Source organism: Pristis pectinata, chromosome 5 (genome assembly GCF_009764475.1).
Source record: "Pristis pectinata isolate sPriPec2 chromosome 5, sPriPec2.1.pri, whole genome shotgun sequence".
NCBI classification, from domain to species: Eukaryota; Metazoa; Chordata; class Chondrichthyes; order Rhinopristiformes; family Pristidae; genus Pristis; species Pristis pectinata.
In genome coordinates this window covers 95369386-95387975 of record NC_067409.1, presented here as the reverse complement: position 1 = coordinate 95387975, position 18590 = coordinate 95369386, and positions in this window count along the sequence as shown.

Genomic DNA, 18590 nt, shown 5'->3' with positions numbered 1-18590 from the left:
CTGTGCAATTCAACATTCCTAAAGCTCATGGAAGAAAATGAACCCCTAGCCTTTGCTATTTACTGAAAAATAAATCAACTATGAGAGCATCAAAATCTTCCACTTCTACCTACCTCTCACTTTGAAATTTGAATAAGAATTCAAGATCTGCATGTCACACGTTAAACCATTTAATAATTCATGAGTATTTTAATATGAGTAAATATTATGGTGCGTTAATATATAAAGAATTTAGTAAAAGCATCACTGTGGACCCAAAACAGAAAGGGTATATTTTATATTCCTCCATTCATCTATGAAAATAGGAACTGCGTGACACCTGGATTACTGGAAGAAGTGTGGAAACTGGCAATTCTTTCTATTCATATAAAGATATGCATATGAGTACACTATTCCATCTTTTGAGCCTGTACTGTTATTTAATTAGAGCACAGCAGCCTCCTTCCAACTTCATCTATCAACTTTGCCTCCACATTAATTAATATCCGTACATAAAAGGTAAAAGATGAGAAGTTTGAAATTATTAAATTGATTTTGGTGCCATCCCAAATTCCCTCAATTGATATGTCCGAGTCTTTATAAAGTCTGCAAAGAAACTGTTGCAATTTACATCCAGCATCAGATGCTGACAATCCTCAAGAATTCCACTTTTCTAAAGGAGTTCTGAGGACCTCCATAAACTGCACTTTGACCGAGAAATACTGGAAAGTGACAAATGCCATGAAAACCTGGTAGCCTTAGAGCAGCTGATTCCAATGTTCCCAAACTTTACTGAGTATTGACCAGATTCTTACCTCAGAGTCTTCCACTACTAGCCCAATAATACTTTGCAGAGATCTGCTATTGACTCCAGAATCCTATTAATCTAGTAATCCTATTACTGACTCCAGTAATAACTCCCAGAATCCCATTAATGACTCCAATAATATTTCTCAGCATCCCCTATTGACCCCAATAATGCACAGTACCCCTATCCCACTATTCACCTCAATAATACCTCACAGTATCCAACGATTGATTTCAGCAATACCTTTCAATATTCCACTATTGAAGTTCAATAATATCTCCCAGTATATGACAATAATACCTCCCAGTGTCCCACCATTGACTCCAATAATACCTTACAGTATCCCACAATGACCCCAGTAATAAATCACAGTATCCCATTATTGATCCCAATTAGACTTCTTAATAGCCAGCATTAAACCCAATAATAACTCACAGTATCCCACTATTGACTCCAATAATACTTACTTAATTCCACTGTTCACCTTCATAATACTTCAAGGCATCCCACTACTGATCAAAGTGATACCTCACAGTTTGCAACTGCTGACTCCAATAACACTTCCCAATATCCAAACGCATTGACCCCAGTAATGTTTCACAGTAACCCACAAGTGATCCCAATAATACTTCATGGAATTCCACTACTGAACATAATAATACTTCCCAGGTTCTCACTACTTACCCACTAATACTTCCCAGCATTCCACTATTGATCCCAATTATACCTCACACTATTCCTCTATTGACTGTTGCTCCTTCCCAGTGTCTGACAATTGACCCCAATAATAATTCCCAGTATTTCATTTCTGTCTCCAATAATACCTCCCGGTATTCCACTAAGGACTCCAAAACACCTCCCAGTATCCAAATGATAGATTACAGAAATACCTCCCAGTAACCCTTGGTTGACAACAATAATATCTCACAGTATCCCATGAAGGTCTCCAGTAATACCTCATGGTTTTCCACTACTGATCCAAATAATACCTCATATTGTCCTGCAACAGACTTCAATAATACACCAGGGTATCTTGCTTTATGTCCTGGTAATACAGTGCATAAATTGCTACAGCTCTCATTATAACTGCACAGCTCCCTGCAAATGATCTCTGTAATACTTAATAGTCTTCCACTATTGAACTCCATAATACCTCACAGCATCCTGCTATTGATCGTTTTCCTTCATCCGAGGCATCAACAATCCTGCTAAGATCATCAAAATGGCTTGAAAGTACATCGGGCAAATGTGTACGTGCAGTCTAATTGTGATAATATCAGTAATTTAAAAATGGGGAAATAGTAGATCTTTTGGGATAATTTTTGTGATTTTAAAAAAACTATTAATAGGATTGAATATAGAAAGGAAGGATTGCAAATCCAAATGATTTTCCTTTAATTTAAGTTAATGGAAGGAAATTTAGTCTATCTCTTTTCTGGCCTTCCTTTCTTTCCTCTGTCCATGTTATATTCATACCCAGGACCTTAAAATTATTCCATTTAAAAAAAAACATGGATAATATTTGAGTTTCATTACTTTGTCAGCAATCGTTATTTCATCAATCCATTTGCCCAGCTTCTGAAATGAAAAACTTTCTTTCTTGACGCTTTTACTGTTTTCCATTTTCGTTTATTTCCAATGCTCTGGGATCCTTTTATTTTGCAAAACTAAATAAAACAAAATATTTTATTGGGAAAGAAATGAGCCAGAAGAATATTGCTAAATATTAACATATAAAAAACATACAGTCCGCTTCCTTCCTTCATGACATATTTTATAATTGTTCCATACCTTAATCTACCCTAGTTTTAGACAAATGCTGAAACCAAGATGCTCGCAATGATTTTGTGATTTCAAAGTATTAAAAATAATACATCTTCCTGTTCTGGAATCGGGGATGCAACCTCCTTTGGTGATGTAATTTAAAATTCTGAAGTTTCATTACTGGGAAAATTTTTGACTAAATCTATATTTTACAGTCCCCCCTGCCCCCACCATCAAAACCTAACCATTAATTAAATTCGCAAGTCCAGAAGCTGACCAAAGACATTTTGCAGTTTGGATACATAATTTTGGATCGATGTTCCACTGAATTAATAAAAAAATGCACAATTCCTTGATGAGTCAGCCAACAAACAGCAAAACAACTCTAAGCTCTGAAAAAAAGAAGCAATAGAACTACAGCTGCTTGTCACAGAACAAGAGGTTATGCTGCCTGTTGTGGCTGTGCTGGTTCCTTGTTAAAGCAATCCAGCACCAATTCCATTCTCCCTTTGTGTGCACCTCTCTCTCTGCCTCAAATATCTATCTCATCTTCCCTTTAAAAATGAAATAGTCTGCCTCCAAGTCATACAGTGCGTCTAAGCATTCCACATATCTGTATTTATATGGGTCTCCTATTTTTCCATTCTCTCAGTGACAAAATTAACTTGATGGCCTCTGTTCATTAACTCTCCAGTCAGAGATATTTTTCCCTTCAGAATCTCTTAGAATCTTTTACAATTGAAGAAATCCTATTGAACCTCCTTTTAACCTTGGATTGGTTCCTGCAGAAATAGTTATGACAACCCAATGATTCTCTCATAATTTTAGTTTGTAACTATAGGTTCTTATTTTGACTATCAAGCTGGCAAATCAATCCCAATGTTTTCTTTGGCCTTAATCTCCATCTGCAATAGGACACCCAAAACATCTGTACAAAACCTTTAGTTACTTAGCCTATATCTTGTGCCAATTTGCTGTGAGCTTCTCATAGCCCTTGCCTATATCTGTTGTTTAACTGATGCATGGTCTTGATCTGAAACACAATTTCTTTCCCTTTATGGATACTGCTTGATCAGTTGAGTTCCTCTGATAGTTTGCTTTTCGCTCCGGATTGCAGCATCTGCAGTCTTTTCTGTCTCTTTGTTGTTGAACTTGTTCGTCTTTTAAATGTGTTTCTCCTCCTGCATTTCAGTCAGTGCATGCTGTATTTAAAGCTGAATGTTTTTTTCTCTGTTCAATCATATCCTTTGGCATCTTTCCTTACTTAGCTTTCCCTCATAAATATATGAATTCACATTAATCCATGTTTGAACCAGAAAATGTGAAAGCAAACACTATTTCTAATTTAAAATAAAAGATGGTATTATGAGATGTATTTGTCCTGTCCTTATCTATTTTCTATTTTCCTCTTATTTACTTTGATGTTACTGTTCTTTCTGTGAATGAATTTTGAGGAAAGAATAGATTTTTTGGAAGGAACTTAATAGAATCACAGTCAGAGAAAGATGCAGCAAGGAAGCAGGTTGTTTGGCCCACCAAATCTCTGCTGACCATCATGGTCCCATTTTTATACTAATGCTACCCAAACCCATTTTATTATCCTGACATTTCCCATCAACTTACCCACCTCTGCCCAGATTCTATCATTCACCTGGATACGAGGTGATTTCCAGTGGCCAATTAACCGTCCAATCCACATATCTTTAGCATGTGGGAGGAAAATGAGCACTGGGAGGGAAGCCATGTGGTCACAGGGATAGTCTACAAACTGCACTCAGACAACACCTTGGGTCAGGATTGAATTTAAGTCTCTGAAACTGTGAAGCAGCAACGCCATTAACTGTGCCACTGTGCCAACCTGCAAGTTTATTTTACTTATAATGTGTCCCTGACCTTTTTTTATTTGTCCTCTAGTTTACCACAGTCCATTTTAGATTTGTAGGAACTAGAAAAAAAGGAATCTTAAGGGACTGAAAATTGCCTGAAGCTATTTATTTGTTGGCAATCAAAAGCTGAAAGAATGGTGATTGGCAAAGTTCCCAAACACCTGGACAATTTTACAGATTAGACCAGAAAAGAGCTGCTGACCAACACAATTATTCAACCATGACCTGTGAAGAGCATAGTTGCTTAAACAAACTCATCATTTGTACACAAGGGAATAACATTAACTTGGAGAAAAAATAGGTTAGAAATCAAGTTGCAGAAGTGTTGTGGACATAATCTTCACTGCATGACAATTCCATGAGAACAAATGCAGGGAACAGCACCAGGCGTTATGCATGGTCTTTTTCATCTTCAGGAAATCCTTTGACTGCATCACTTGGAAGGGATTGTGAGACACCCTTTTCAAGTTCATCTCCGTTTCACATTTTCTCCACTACAGTATACAAGCTATGGTACTAACCAATCATTTTGAATGAAGACTAGCTTCACATAAGTGTCTAGCATTGCCACAACATTTTTCTCTGTTTTTCTTGCTGCAATGTTCCATCTCACTTACATCTATCTTTGCATGCTAGTGAAGCTAATCTTCAGAACCATAGGGCAAATTTTGAATGTCTAGAACCAAAGTTACCAAAACCTCAGTACGTAAAGCTGCAATATGATGCTTGCATTTGCGCATGCTCAGAGGCCAAGCTTTAAACTGTCATTGGCACTTGTACCGTAACATGAAAGGAAATGAGAGCATATGTTCAACATCTGCAAGATGTGGGTCTCCACCAATCTGTCCTTATGGCACCACACTGTTCTCTGACCATAAAGGTTTCACTGAAAAAATATGGACAATATCCCAAATATCAGCAGCCACCTCTCAGTGAAGGCAGACTTCAATGACAAAATTCACCACCACCTTCAACAAGCCATCACAGGCTTTAATCAATTGAAGAAAAGGATATTTGAAGACCATGGCCTCAAACCTGGCAAAAATCTCATGGCCTACCTCGTAGCAGTGATCCCTGCCCTCCTATATGTTTCTGAGATCACACTGGCACCTTGAGGCACTGGAAAAATATCACCAATATTCTGTTCATAAATTCCTCCAAATTCAATGAAAGGACAAGTGAGCCAATTTCAGTATTCTCCCCAGCATTAAGGCCCTAGTTACACTCATTTGTCTATGTTGGGCAGGCCACATTGCTCATATTCCTAACACTATACTCCCGAAGCAGATGCTTTATTCTTATCTCTGTTGTAATTTGGTAGACAGATGAAAAGATTCAAGAATGTGCTCAAAGCTTCCTTGAAGTGCAATGTTTTTTTTTAAATTTTTTTAAAATTTTATTTACAGGGTGGTAACAGGCCCTCCCGGCCCAACGAGTCCGCGCCGCCCATTTTAAACCCAAATTAACCAACCTGTACGTCTTTGGAATGTGGGAGGAAACCGAAGCACCCGGAGGAAACCCACACAGACACGGGAGAACATACAAACTCCTTACAGACGGCGACAGGAATCGAACCCCGATCGCTGGCGCTGTAATAGCGTCGCGTTAACCGCTATGCTACCACTGACTCCTGGAAACCTCTGTCCATTGCTGCTCAAGGTAGAGAAGAAGTACTTGAGATAGTATGAACTCCATGTATTGGGAGCACACAGAATCCCTATGTAAGTGGCAGATGGAATACTTCAAAACTACTCACCTGCTCAGTTTTGTGTTATTGGTATCTGGCGCTGGCTTTGTGAAGCCAAGAAGAAGAAGAAGGTTGGAAAGGTTGGTGATTTCTATTTCTTAATGATTTGAACATGGGCATTTACTGTTTGACGGGTTCCTGAAAATGGTCTAGTGCTCCCAGAGTGTTCCTCAGATCACCTCTACCATCAACAACAACGTTATGCCCCTCCTGCATTTACTGTTACTTGGGAACCTATTAAGATAGATAGATGGATAGATATCTTTAGTAGTCACATGTACATCGAAACACACAGTGAAAGACAACCTTTTGCGTAGTGTTCTGGGGGCAGCCTGCAAATGTCGCCACGCTTCCGGCGCCAACATAGCATGCCCACAACTTCCTAACCTGTACGTCTTTGGAATGTGGGAGGAAACCGGAGCACCCAGAGGAAACCCATGCATCTATTATGTCCACTTCTGCTCATGAACTCAAGTCAGCTTCAAGACTGTCTCTCAGCCCAACTAAAATTGGATTATAATGTTTTTAATTGTAAAACATGCAGGACAATTATTGTTCAGATCATAATCTATCCACTTAGCATGCAAGGAATACAAAACTGTTTGGTCACGTTTCTAATGAGTTGATGGTGACAATATACATTTGATTTAGTGTGTCTTTTGACTTTCTGTGGTGTGTCCAACAACTGAGCAAGCTGTCTTGGCTGATATGCTGATAAGACCTCTTGCAAGTTTGTGAGCATTGAGGTAATGACAGCACTTAATTGCACCTTTTGAGTCTCTTGATTTGAAGCAGAATTCTGTAATTACCATAATTATCATTTGAATCATTTTTTTCCTCTCTGTTTCAACAACAATTTAGTAAATCTAGAGAAGTCAAGAGCAATTTGTTCATCATCAGAGTGTGTGTCTGGTGTCAGTGGGTTGGTGCATTCAATGAGTTATAAAAGGCATTGAAATGTAAAATTACATTTGTGATATGCAAGACACAATATACATTTTTCAAAAATAAACTGATATCACAATTTTTCTTCATAAAACAGAAAATTTAAAAGCAACTTCAATACCCAAATGTCAACAAGTGATGTCTGCAATCTGGTTATGTAAAATTTAGATTAATATATATGTATTAGTAATGCTTACAATTAAGTAATAATATTCTCAATTACTCTAACCTGTACTTCAGTGTTAATGATTATTAAGTGAAGGTTAAACAGAGAATACTCTGTAAGCATCAAGGGGAATATAGGGACTGATTCAACATCAACATGGTCTTATGAAGTGTGATTGAAGAAATCATCATCTATCATGATTTGAAGTGTTATTTGCACCTCAGTCGGTAGCACATTCATCTGAGACTAAGTGCCGTGGATTCAACTCTCACTGACAATCAAATGCCATCTTTAGGGTGCAGTATTAATCAGATGCCCCTTCTGGCCTCCAGTTTGATATAAGAGAACTTATTTTGGAATTCTCCCTATAATTGTCTTTAACCAACGTGAATTAAAACAATCAGAAAAATAAGAAGTATTCCATATCCATTATGGTAATGTCATCAATTTTGAGACTATTTTCACACTCTGATTTGCTTTCCAAAGTTTTCCTATTGTCTTGCTGTGGACATCTCATGCTAAAGTGAAGCTCTATAAGATTGTCTCCCATTTCATGCTTCAGACAAGAAGTAAACAATCTGTAATTGGATGTAGGGAGTATCAACAGACCATTAGTTCATGACAGTTTCCATCATGATGTTGCCTGCACCGTTAAAGCACACCTCTCTTAGCCACCTGCAAATGATCTTGAATCTTGAATCATTGCAGGCTGCGTGATGAAGATTCTGTTGGCGAAGGTAGTTGCAGCATTTTAATCCAGTGACAAAGAGAGTCTGTTGATTATATTTCTGTTTTAGGTTAGTGTATGACTTGAAGGGAAGCTTACAGATGCAAGTCACAGACATCTTCACACAAAGTTCACATGCAACAGTAGGAATCGTTGAAATTACGAATGTAGCCTTGACTTTCGCTCATCGCTTCACTGCAATGTCACCCAAACTAATCATTTGACCTCGACCTGGCTGAAATGAATCAGACTTAACTTGACTTAACTTCCTGGGCATCCAAGTAGGGTCTATGTTTAATTCCCACTGTGAACTATCAAGAGGAATGCACTGTGCAGAGTACAGGATGAAGTCATAGAACCTTACAACACAGAAACGGGCCCTTCGGCCCATCTTGTCCATGCCGGCCTGGTTTTCTGCCCAATCCCATCTACCTGCACCCGAACCATATCCCTCCATACCTCTCTCATCCACGCACCTATCCAAACTTCTCTTAAATGTTCCAATTGAACCCGCATCTACCACTTCCACTGGCAGCTCATTCCACACTTGCACCACCCTCTGACTGAAGTAGTTCCCCTTCAAATTCCCATTAAGTATTTCACCTCTCACCCTAAACCTATGACTTTTAGTTCTAGTCTCACCCAACCTGAGGGGAATAAAGCCTGCATGCATTAACCCTATCTATACCCCTCATAATTTTGAATACCTCTATAAGGTCTCCCCTCATTCTCCTGTGCTCCAGGGAATAAAGTCCTAACCTATTCAACCTTTCCCTATGACACAAACCTTCAAGTCTCGGCAACATCCGTGTAAATTTTCTCTGCACTCTTTCAAGCTTATTGATATCTTTCCTGTAGGTAGGTGACCATAACTGCACACAATACTCTAAGTTTGGCCTCACCAATGTCTTACACAACTTCAACATAACATTCCAACTCCTGTACTCAATGCCCTGATTTATGAAGGCTAATTAACAGTTAATAAGAGTTAATTACAACAAATTCTTTACATGACCAGCACGTGCCCAAGTAAATGCACTCGTAGATTAATTGAAATTAATTGTCAGGCCTCATTTGTACTCTTCCTCAAGCTTGTCACATACCCACATGCACAGTAGGACCCTAAAGTGTGAACACTTCCACATAAAGCTATGTGACAAAACCTGTGCAAACTGGGTGCAAGAATTCCGAATTCAAATTTTGGTAATCAGAAGCAAGTAAAATACCTACATATTTTCATCCATAAAGTTTGACTGTTTTCAATAGTTCCGCTGCATGTTTGATTTCTTTTATGATCATGCCTATGCAGCTCCTCCAAGTATAATGCTGAATCCAAGTAGGATCACAATTGCTCTGTGTAATGAAAGCCTTTCAATAGTTTTCAAAGTTTTTGCAACTGCCTGCATTCTGTTTGGTGATGAGTGATTTGCTGGCAACCCTGTAGCTGCAGCATTAGCTGCCATTGAAATAAGCATTCAAATCCCTGGGCTGTCATTCACCACGTTCCTCTGTCAGCAGTGAATACGTAATGTCGGCTCACGGCAACAACACAGAGCAGAATGGCTAATGAAAGCAAAATGTTCCAAACTGGAGAGGTAAAAGATGAGAGCACAGGGCAATATTTTACAATCTGACCAATAACTACTATATTTTAGCTTCATATTTTTTTTATTTAGAACTGATATTCCCTATCTTCTGGACAATCTGAGCAAATCACTCTCCTTTCTGCAAAAAGCTGTGCTTAGTTCATGAGCAATGCTAGAAGTAAATGTTACCTGCTATGGCTGCAGATGGTTGGTGTGCTTGACTGATCTGTGTTGACTGCACTGCACCGATGAATGGTGGGGGAATCAGCAGAGATCTAAGCAGGCAACAGACCTCAAAGGTCTACTGCAGGGGACCACCATATGTCATGTGTATAAAACCTAATTTCTGAAATGTGCCTTTGAGAAACACTTACTGAAAACAAGAATGAAGCATTTGACACATAATCAATGTTGGCAGTAGTCAAGTTTTTCAAAGGATATGTAGTTTGCCAAAGGTCTGATAATGATAATAACCTCTTGTGAAGGTTATTACCTAATAGGATTGCTTCTAAAAATAAACCCATTTGCTTGGTCACTCCTGCTTAATGTGTTTGCTAATCCTGTGCCTTTGATCGATGGGTTTAGGCTGCCACTAAGCAAAAATCATTTTTCAGCTATCTGGCACCACTTCCGTGGCCTAAAAGACAACAAATTGAGTACTGAAAGAAAAATTGGCTCCGCAGATCATGAACGTCAATATTTTGTCACTCTTCACTCATGAAGTTTGCTGGTGTAACAGTTTCAGATAAGTTTGGTAATTTAGAAAATGCTTTGAAGAACCCTGGTGCAATGCTCATTTGACAGAATTTCCAGCATCTGAACATTGAAATATAAAATTGTTACTACACATATCGAAAGGTCATTTTTTAAAAAACATTACGACATCTGATAAAAGTACAGTATGTTAGCTAGTTGAAATTGGTCTCGCTGCATCTTGCAGTGTGGACTATACTTCAGGAGTAGTCAAGCACTCAGATCTTCTGACTCTCATTGACCAGGCATGATGTGGCAATATCAGTTCATGGCCTTTTCCCATCATTTGCAGGTTAGAGACACACAGGCAGAAAGGGGAAAATAATAGGTTGAGGCACAAATTTATGCAGGGATACAGAAAGTTAAATTATTAGAAGTAGCAATGAAAGTTAGTAAGGTTATAAATAGAACAAGAAAGTTGCAGAGGAATAGAAATCTCAATCAGAAAAGTTATATTGAACCCATATGGAGAATTAGTTTGACTCCTCATATCTTGTGCATGTCTTGGTCTTCTTAAAGATATCAAAGCACAGGAGAAAGTGTACTAAGATATTTATAATAATGATTCCAAAATAGGGAGGATATAACTTTTGGCAAAGTCTGAACTGCTTGGATTCTTTTTTCAAGAAAATGGAGGACCAAGAGGTGAACTAAAAAAGATCTTTAAAATTATGAAATGGTTTGACAAGGTAGGCCTAGAGAAGATGGCCCATATATCAACAGGAGTGGGTTACCTGGATAGTAAAGAGTTCAAATAGTGATCAGTATTAAATTTTATTAGGTGTATCTTATGTGCTTGATATTATGCACACACCTAAATCAGCCTGACAAATAGACTTGGTCATGAGTTAGGGGTTTAGATCTTGTGAGCACTCAAGTGGTTCTATTCCTGTCCCAGTGATGGGTTCTGAACTCCAACCCCAAATTTCTTTGTGTGGACAGGTTGCTTAGGGAGTAATCTTAGAAAGAAAGGAGTCCTACTCCTCATGAAACACAAGAACTACAGTATCTTCTCCCAAATCTGCTCTTGACCCTTTTTAGCTGCTGGGTTTCCATAGGCCTAGTTGGTCAATGTAAAGCAAATTAAATCAGAGACTGCCAACCTTATAAAACAGGTTGTGGACCACTTCTTTTCTATTTTGTTTAAACTTTGGTGGGCGAGTTAATAGTGGGTCAGGGACAGATTTGTAAGATCGTAAATTCTAAGGCCAAGTAGCCAGTTATTTTTGATTGTTAATATATCCAATATTTACATTGTACTGATGTCCAAAATTCAAGCCATAATTGTCACTAACTTAGATGATGTTTTGAAAATGAAGCTCACTACTAGATTGTTATATTTGCTGATGACACAAAGATAGGAAAGTAAATTGTGAAAAGGACATTTGGAAGATACAAAGGGATATAGATAAGTTAACTGAATGGGCAAAGATCTCGCAAATGGAGTATAATGTGGGAAAATGTGAAATTGTCCGTTTTGGCAGGAAAAATAAAAAGAAAGAACATATTATCCAAATATTGAAAGATTGCAGAGTGATCTGGTTATCCCAGTGCATGAATTGCAAGAGGCTCTTATGCAAGTATAGCAAGTAATTAGGAGACATAAGAGACTGCAGATGTTGGAATCTGGAACAACAAGCAATCTGCTGGAGGAACTCAACAGGTCAAACATCATCTGCTGACTTGCTGGATTCCTCTAGCAGATTGTTTGTTGTTTCAGCAGGTAATTGGGGCAGCTAACACAATGTAATTGTTTATCGCTGGAGGAAGGAATCTGTTTGTGGGGAAGATATGGGCCAGCTACTTAAGGCATTTGTGAGATCATATCTATACAGTATTGGTCTCCTTATTTAAGGAAGGATTTAATGCTATGAAAGAAAAGATTTACTCGATTAATACCTGGAATGGGCAGGTTGCCTCATGAGGAAAGGTTGAACAGGCTGGGCTTGTGTCCACTGTAGTTTAGAAGAGTGAGAGGGGATGATTGAAAGTTTTGTAAGATTCTGAGGGGTCGTGACAGTGTGGATGTGGAGAGGATGCTTCCTCTTGTGAGAACATCTAGAACCAGGCTATTATTCAAAAATTATGTGTTGCTCAGTTAAGTCAGAGAAGAGGCAACTTTTTTTTCCCTGAGGGCTATGCGTCTTTGGAACTCTCCTCAAAGGGCAATGGAAGCAGCATCCTTCAATATTTTTAAGGCAAAGGTAGATAGATACTTGAACAGAAGGGGAGACAAGTCACTGTGGGTGACAAGAATGCAGAGTTGAGATTATAGTCAGATCAGCAATGATCAGAATCAGGTTTATGATCACTGGCATATGTTGGGAAATTTGTTGTTTTGTGCTAGCAGTACAGTGTAAGACATAAAAATTGCTATGTTACAAAAATAAATAAATAGTGCAAAAGAAGAATAACAAAGTAGTGTTCATGGGTTTATGGGCCGTTCAGAAATCTGATGACGGAGGGGAAGAAGCTGTTCCTAAAATGTTGAGTGTGAGTCTTCAGGCTCCTGTACCTCCTCCCCGATGGTTGTAACATGAAGAGGGCATGTCCAGGATGGTGAGGGTCTTTCGTGATGGATGCCATCTTCTTGATGCACCGCCTCTTGAAGATGTCTTCGATAGTAGGGAGGATTGTTCCTATGTTGGATATGGCTGAGTCTACGACCCTCTGCAGCCTCTTTCGATCCTGCGCATTAGAGCCTCCATACTTGGCAGTGATTCAACCAGTCAGAATGCTCTCCACCGTACATCTGTAGAAATTTGCAAGAGTCTTTGGTGACATACCAAATCTCCTCAGATTTTTGTTATCTTTTAATATCCTTTAAATTTTTAATATCTCCTTAAATTTGATCTTTTTAAATGCTGGAGCAGGGTCGAGAGGCTGAGTGGCCTTCTGCTCCACATTTATATGTTCTTATCCACATGTGAAGTAGTTGAAACAAATCCCTCAAATGCTTTTAAAGAGAAAGGTACATAAAGTGGAAAGGAACAGAAAATAATTTTGATCTGGTTTGTGGAACTAACCTGAATTGTGGACCAGACAGCAAATAAACTATAATATCGAATAAGGATGATCTTCAATAGCTGTAGGATATGATGCTGTAATATTATTCAGGTACAGGTACTGTTCTGTTTATGTCACCTTTCAGCTGACATCTGCTTGCATGTTAGATTTCATGGTCACAACTGTCAGGATATAAAGTAAACAACACCTACTTTGTGGACAAGGTGCTTGCTAAGAATATCTGCATAGATGTGGTCATTTGTCATTAGAGGATATGTCAATGGGCTTAGGTGAAGAGGAAGAGGAGGACAGACATCTGAAATAGCAATGCCTGCATAGACTACTTGGGTCAAATGGCCTGTTTCTATATTGTGAAGTTCCTTGTACTTGAGCTTTATATCCATCAAATACTGTTCAGCTTGTGGTGAAGTTTCAGCTGAAATCTGTTTGCATTTCATGTGCCTTCCTTTTTCTTTATAACCCTTATAATCTAAAGATGCAGATAAATTGAATTTTACTGAAAAACCAAAGCAACTGATTCATTCTCGAGCAATTTGTTCTTAGCGTAATGTCTACTATCAGATCAATTCAACCTTTTACAGATAAGAGTGCCTATGAATGAATTACCACAAAAATTCAGAGAAGGATCGCTAACATCAGGTTTAGAGAATGTAATGTGTTAGCAGATTTTTAAAATAATGTCATTTAATAAGATAAGATATCTTTATTAGTCACATGTACATCAAAACACACAGTGAAATACATCTTTTTGTGTAGAGTGTTCTCGGGGCAGCCCGTAAGTGTCACCACGCTTCCAGCAACAATATAGCATGCCCGCAACTTCCTAACGCATACATCTTTGGAATGTGGGAGGAAACCGGAGCACCCAAAGGAAACCCTCGCAGACATGGGGAGAACGTACAAACTCCTTACAGACAGCGGCTGGAATTGAACCCGGGTCGCTGGCGCTGTAAAAGTGTTATGCTAACTGCTACACCACCGTGCCTGCCTCATCACACATATGTGTGGAGTCTCATCCTGAATGATTTTCCAGACATGTAATTGAATGTCATGAACCTGTTTGCAGACTTGTCATAAGATTAGCATTGAAGCGCCAATATAACCCATTACTGAAGTTACTCATTTCTACTTCTGTAACATTATCCATGTCCCCACTCAAGTGCTGCAACTCTCATCTATTGTCTGTTATTTCTAAATTAGACTGTTTCAATGGATTACAGGTAGGCCTCTCTCATTCCATTATTCATAAGCCAGAATTCTTCCAAAGTATTTGACATTCAATCATATTCTTCCATTACCCATGTCCTTGCCGAACTACATTGGCTCTTGATTATGTAAAGCTTTGGTTTTAAAAGTTCATATCCTTGATTTTGAATTCCTCCATGACTATGCCTCACTCTATCTCTTTAACTTCCTCCAGCCCCATAACTCATCAAGATATCAATGCTCCACCAATTCCGGCATGTTAAGGTAATGAACTCTCATTCATTGGGTTACAATATTATAATACCTGCTCTATCCTACCAATTCTTGTCAACAATATTATCGGTTAAGTGCTTAAATTTTTTGTCTGGCATTTTACTTTACAAGATTTGACGATAATTATAAAATAATTTTGGAAAAAATATACTGCAGGGAATCATTAGGGTAGGTCAGGTCAGGACTGAGAAAGAGAACAAAACAAGTTAATTTTAAGTTGCAAGGAGGATGAGGAAGGGATGGATTGAACAAAAAGGAATATTTCTAGCAGGGTAAGGCCAGGGTTGCCATGGTGATATGTTGCGAATGAAAATATCCGGTTGCTAGATTAACATAAGAGAGAGAGAGAGAAAACAACAAAGGGGCAGGTAAGTGCTGTGAAATGCAGGTCAGACCTGCAGGAGGTGCTCTGCACATTGGTGGTGAGAGATAAACTAAACCAGTATTATATATGGATAAAGTACAGCAGGACTGGCAAATTGTTATACAAACAAATAAAATTAGTAACCTGAAATGTTTGAATTCCGTATTGCATTGGGGAGGCTGCAATGTGCCTGAATGGAAGATGAGGCGCTGTTCCTCAAGTTTATGTTCAGCCTCACTAGAACAGTGCAGGTAGAAAGAATTAGAGTGGGAATCGGACAAAGAATTAAAGTGACAGTCAACTGGAAACTAAGGGTCACACCTGCAGACTGAACATGGGTGCAGTGTTGTCACCAAATTTGTGTTTGGTTTCTTCAAAGTGGAGAAGACCATATCATGACCACAGAGTGGTACATTAGCTTGGAAAAAGTGAAAGTGAATCACCACTTCACCTGAATAGACTTTTAGGTGGGTAGGTGTGAAGGGAAGAGGTAAAAGGAGAGATATTGCATTCCCTGCAAATGCACGAGAAAATGCTGTGAGAAGGGAAGTGGTCGGTGGAGATGAAAGAGCAGACCAGGGAGTTGCAAAGGGAAAGGTCTCTTAGGAATTAACAAATGTAAACATTGAGTAGTAGTCTTAAAACACAGAGGGTTGAGGAGGATAGATCACTGGAGGTAATTAAAGAGGAGGTAGATTGAAGGCGATGAGGAATGAATACAGAAGAGAGCTGAGGCCTTGGGAAGATTATCCATGATCATATTGAAGAAGGAAATATTACCAGGGAGGAGGTATTTGCAACCTTACAGCATGTTAAGGCGGATAAATTCCCAGGGCCTGACCAAATACATCCTCGGACTTTGTGGGAGGCTAGAGAAGAAATTGTGGAGGCCCTTGTTGTTTAAGAAGGGTAGCAAGGACAAGCCAAGGAATACAGGCCAGTTAGCCTGACATCATTGGTGGGGAAGTTACTGGAGGGAATTCTGAGGGAAAGGATCTACCAGTATTTTGATAGACAATGTCTGATTAGGAGGAGTCAGCATAGCTTTGTGCTTGGAAAGTCAAGCTTGGCAAACCTTTTAGAGGTTTTTGAATAGATAACCAAAAGGGTAGATGAGGGTAGGGCATGGAAGTTATCAGTCTGGACATTAGCAAGGCCTTCGACAAGGTCCTGCATGGTAGGCTGGTCTGGAAGTTTAGGTCCCATGGAATCCTGGGAGAGCTAGTTGAGTGGATTCAAAATTGGCTCAGAGGTAGGAAGCAGAGAGTGGTGGTTGAAGGTTGTTTCTCAGAATGGAGGCCGGTGACTAGTGGTGTGCCTCAGAGGTCGGTGTTGGGAACCTTGTTATTCATTATTTATATAAATGATTTGGATGCAAATGCACAAGGCTTGATCAGCAAGTTTGCAGATGACGTGAAATTGGGAGGTGTTGTTGATAGTGAAGATGATTGTCGTAGATCACAGGGGTATCTTGATCAGTTAGGGAAGTGGGCCGAGGAGTGACAAATGGAGTTCAATACAGGTAAGTGTGAGGTGATGCATTTTGGAACGTCAAACCAGTGTAGGACTTATACTATGAATGATAGGGCACTAGGAAGTGTAATGGAACAGGGGGAATAAGGAGTAACAAGTGCATAGCTCAATGAAAACAGCATCAGAGGTAGATAGGTTGGTGAAAAAGGCACTGAGCATGCTGGCCTTCATAAGTCAGGCCACTGTATATAGGAGTTGGGACATTATGTTGAAGTTGTATAAGTCATTGGTGAGTCCACACTTAGAATACTGTGTACAGTTTTGGTCACCCTATTATAGAAAAGATGTGGTTAAACTGGAAAGAGTGCAGAGAAGATTTGCAAGGATGTTGCCAGGACTAGAGGGCCTGCGTTATAGGGAGAGATTGGCCAGGCTAGGTTTTTATTCCTCAGAATGTAGGAGAATGAGGAGTGGCCTTATAGAAGTGTTTAAAATTGTGAGAGGCACAGATAAGGTGGATGGTAAGAGTCTTTTCCCCAGGTTAGGTGAGTCAAGAACTAGGGGGCATAGATTTAGGGTGAGACAGGAAAGATTTAAAAGGGACCTGAGGGGCAACTTTTTTAAGCAGAGGGTAGTGAGTACATGGAACAAGCTGCCAGAAGAAGTGGTTGAGGCAGGTACAATAGGATCATTTAAGAAGCACTTAGATAGGCACATGGAGGGACCGGGTTTGGAGGGATATGGGCAGAATGCAGGAAATTGGGACTAGCTGGGTGGGTACCATTGTTGGCATGGACTAATTGGGCCAAAGAGCCTGTATTTGTGCTGTATTGCTCTATGACACTATTCTATCCATTCATTTAAAGATTAAATAATTCCTAGCTCCATATGACAGGAGCATCTATAGATGGAGGACCATCACTATGAAACATAATAAGTGTTAATACCATCCTTAATATGGTAACAATTTTGTTCATACCAGTTTAGCCAGGCACGGTAGTGTAGCAGTTGGCATGATGCTATTACAGCACGAGCGACCCGGGTTCAATTCCTGCCGCTGTCTGTAAGGAGTTCGTACGTTCTCCCCGTGCCTGTGTGGGTTTCCTCCGGGTGCTCCAGTTTCCTCCCACATTCCAAAGACGTACGGGTTAGGAAGTTGTGGGCATGCTATGTTGGTGCTGGAAGCGTGGTGACACTTGTGGGCTGCCCCCAAAATACTCTCCGCAAAAGATGCATTTCACTGTGTGCTTTGATGTACATGTGACTAATAAAGGTATCTTATCAAAAAGAGGTTGTTTGATCTTCAGATATTGCTAGCTGCAAGTATTTGAAATATAAACATCATATGGCTATTTTTTGTTGTTAGTTGGTCAACAAGCTGGGGAATCTATTCTTCAATTGATCTGAAATCTGAATGTCAAAAGAAACAGAAGCAGGGCAAGATCTTTTGGTTCTTTGTGTCTGCTTCTCAATTCAGTTCCACCCACCTGTGTTTTCCTTGTATCCCTTGATTGCTTTAGTATCAAAAATCCATCATTCTCTGTCTCAGATATATTCAGTGATTGAGCAAACAGAGCCCTCTGGGGCAGAGAATTTCAAGACTTACAAATATTTCAGAGAAGAAATTTTTCTTCATCTCAGTTTTAGAGGTGGTGTAGCATGTGGTGGACCAACATAAATCTTGACAGTTGCTCAGCTGAATATCACAGAGCATCTCCAGAATGATGCAGGCAGCAGTGGCATCCTTTACAGCATACCAGTATTTTATTTTATCACGTTTTCTGTGATTGAGTAAAAGCTCAATGGATATAAACTGCACACATTCATGGGTTGCAGCTTAGGGTCTGCAGTCATCCAGCCAGTAGACACTATGTCGTCCGGTGGCT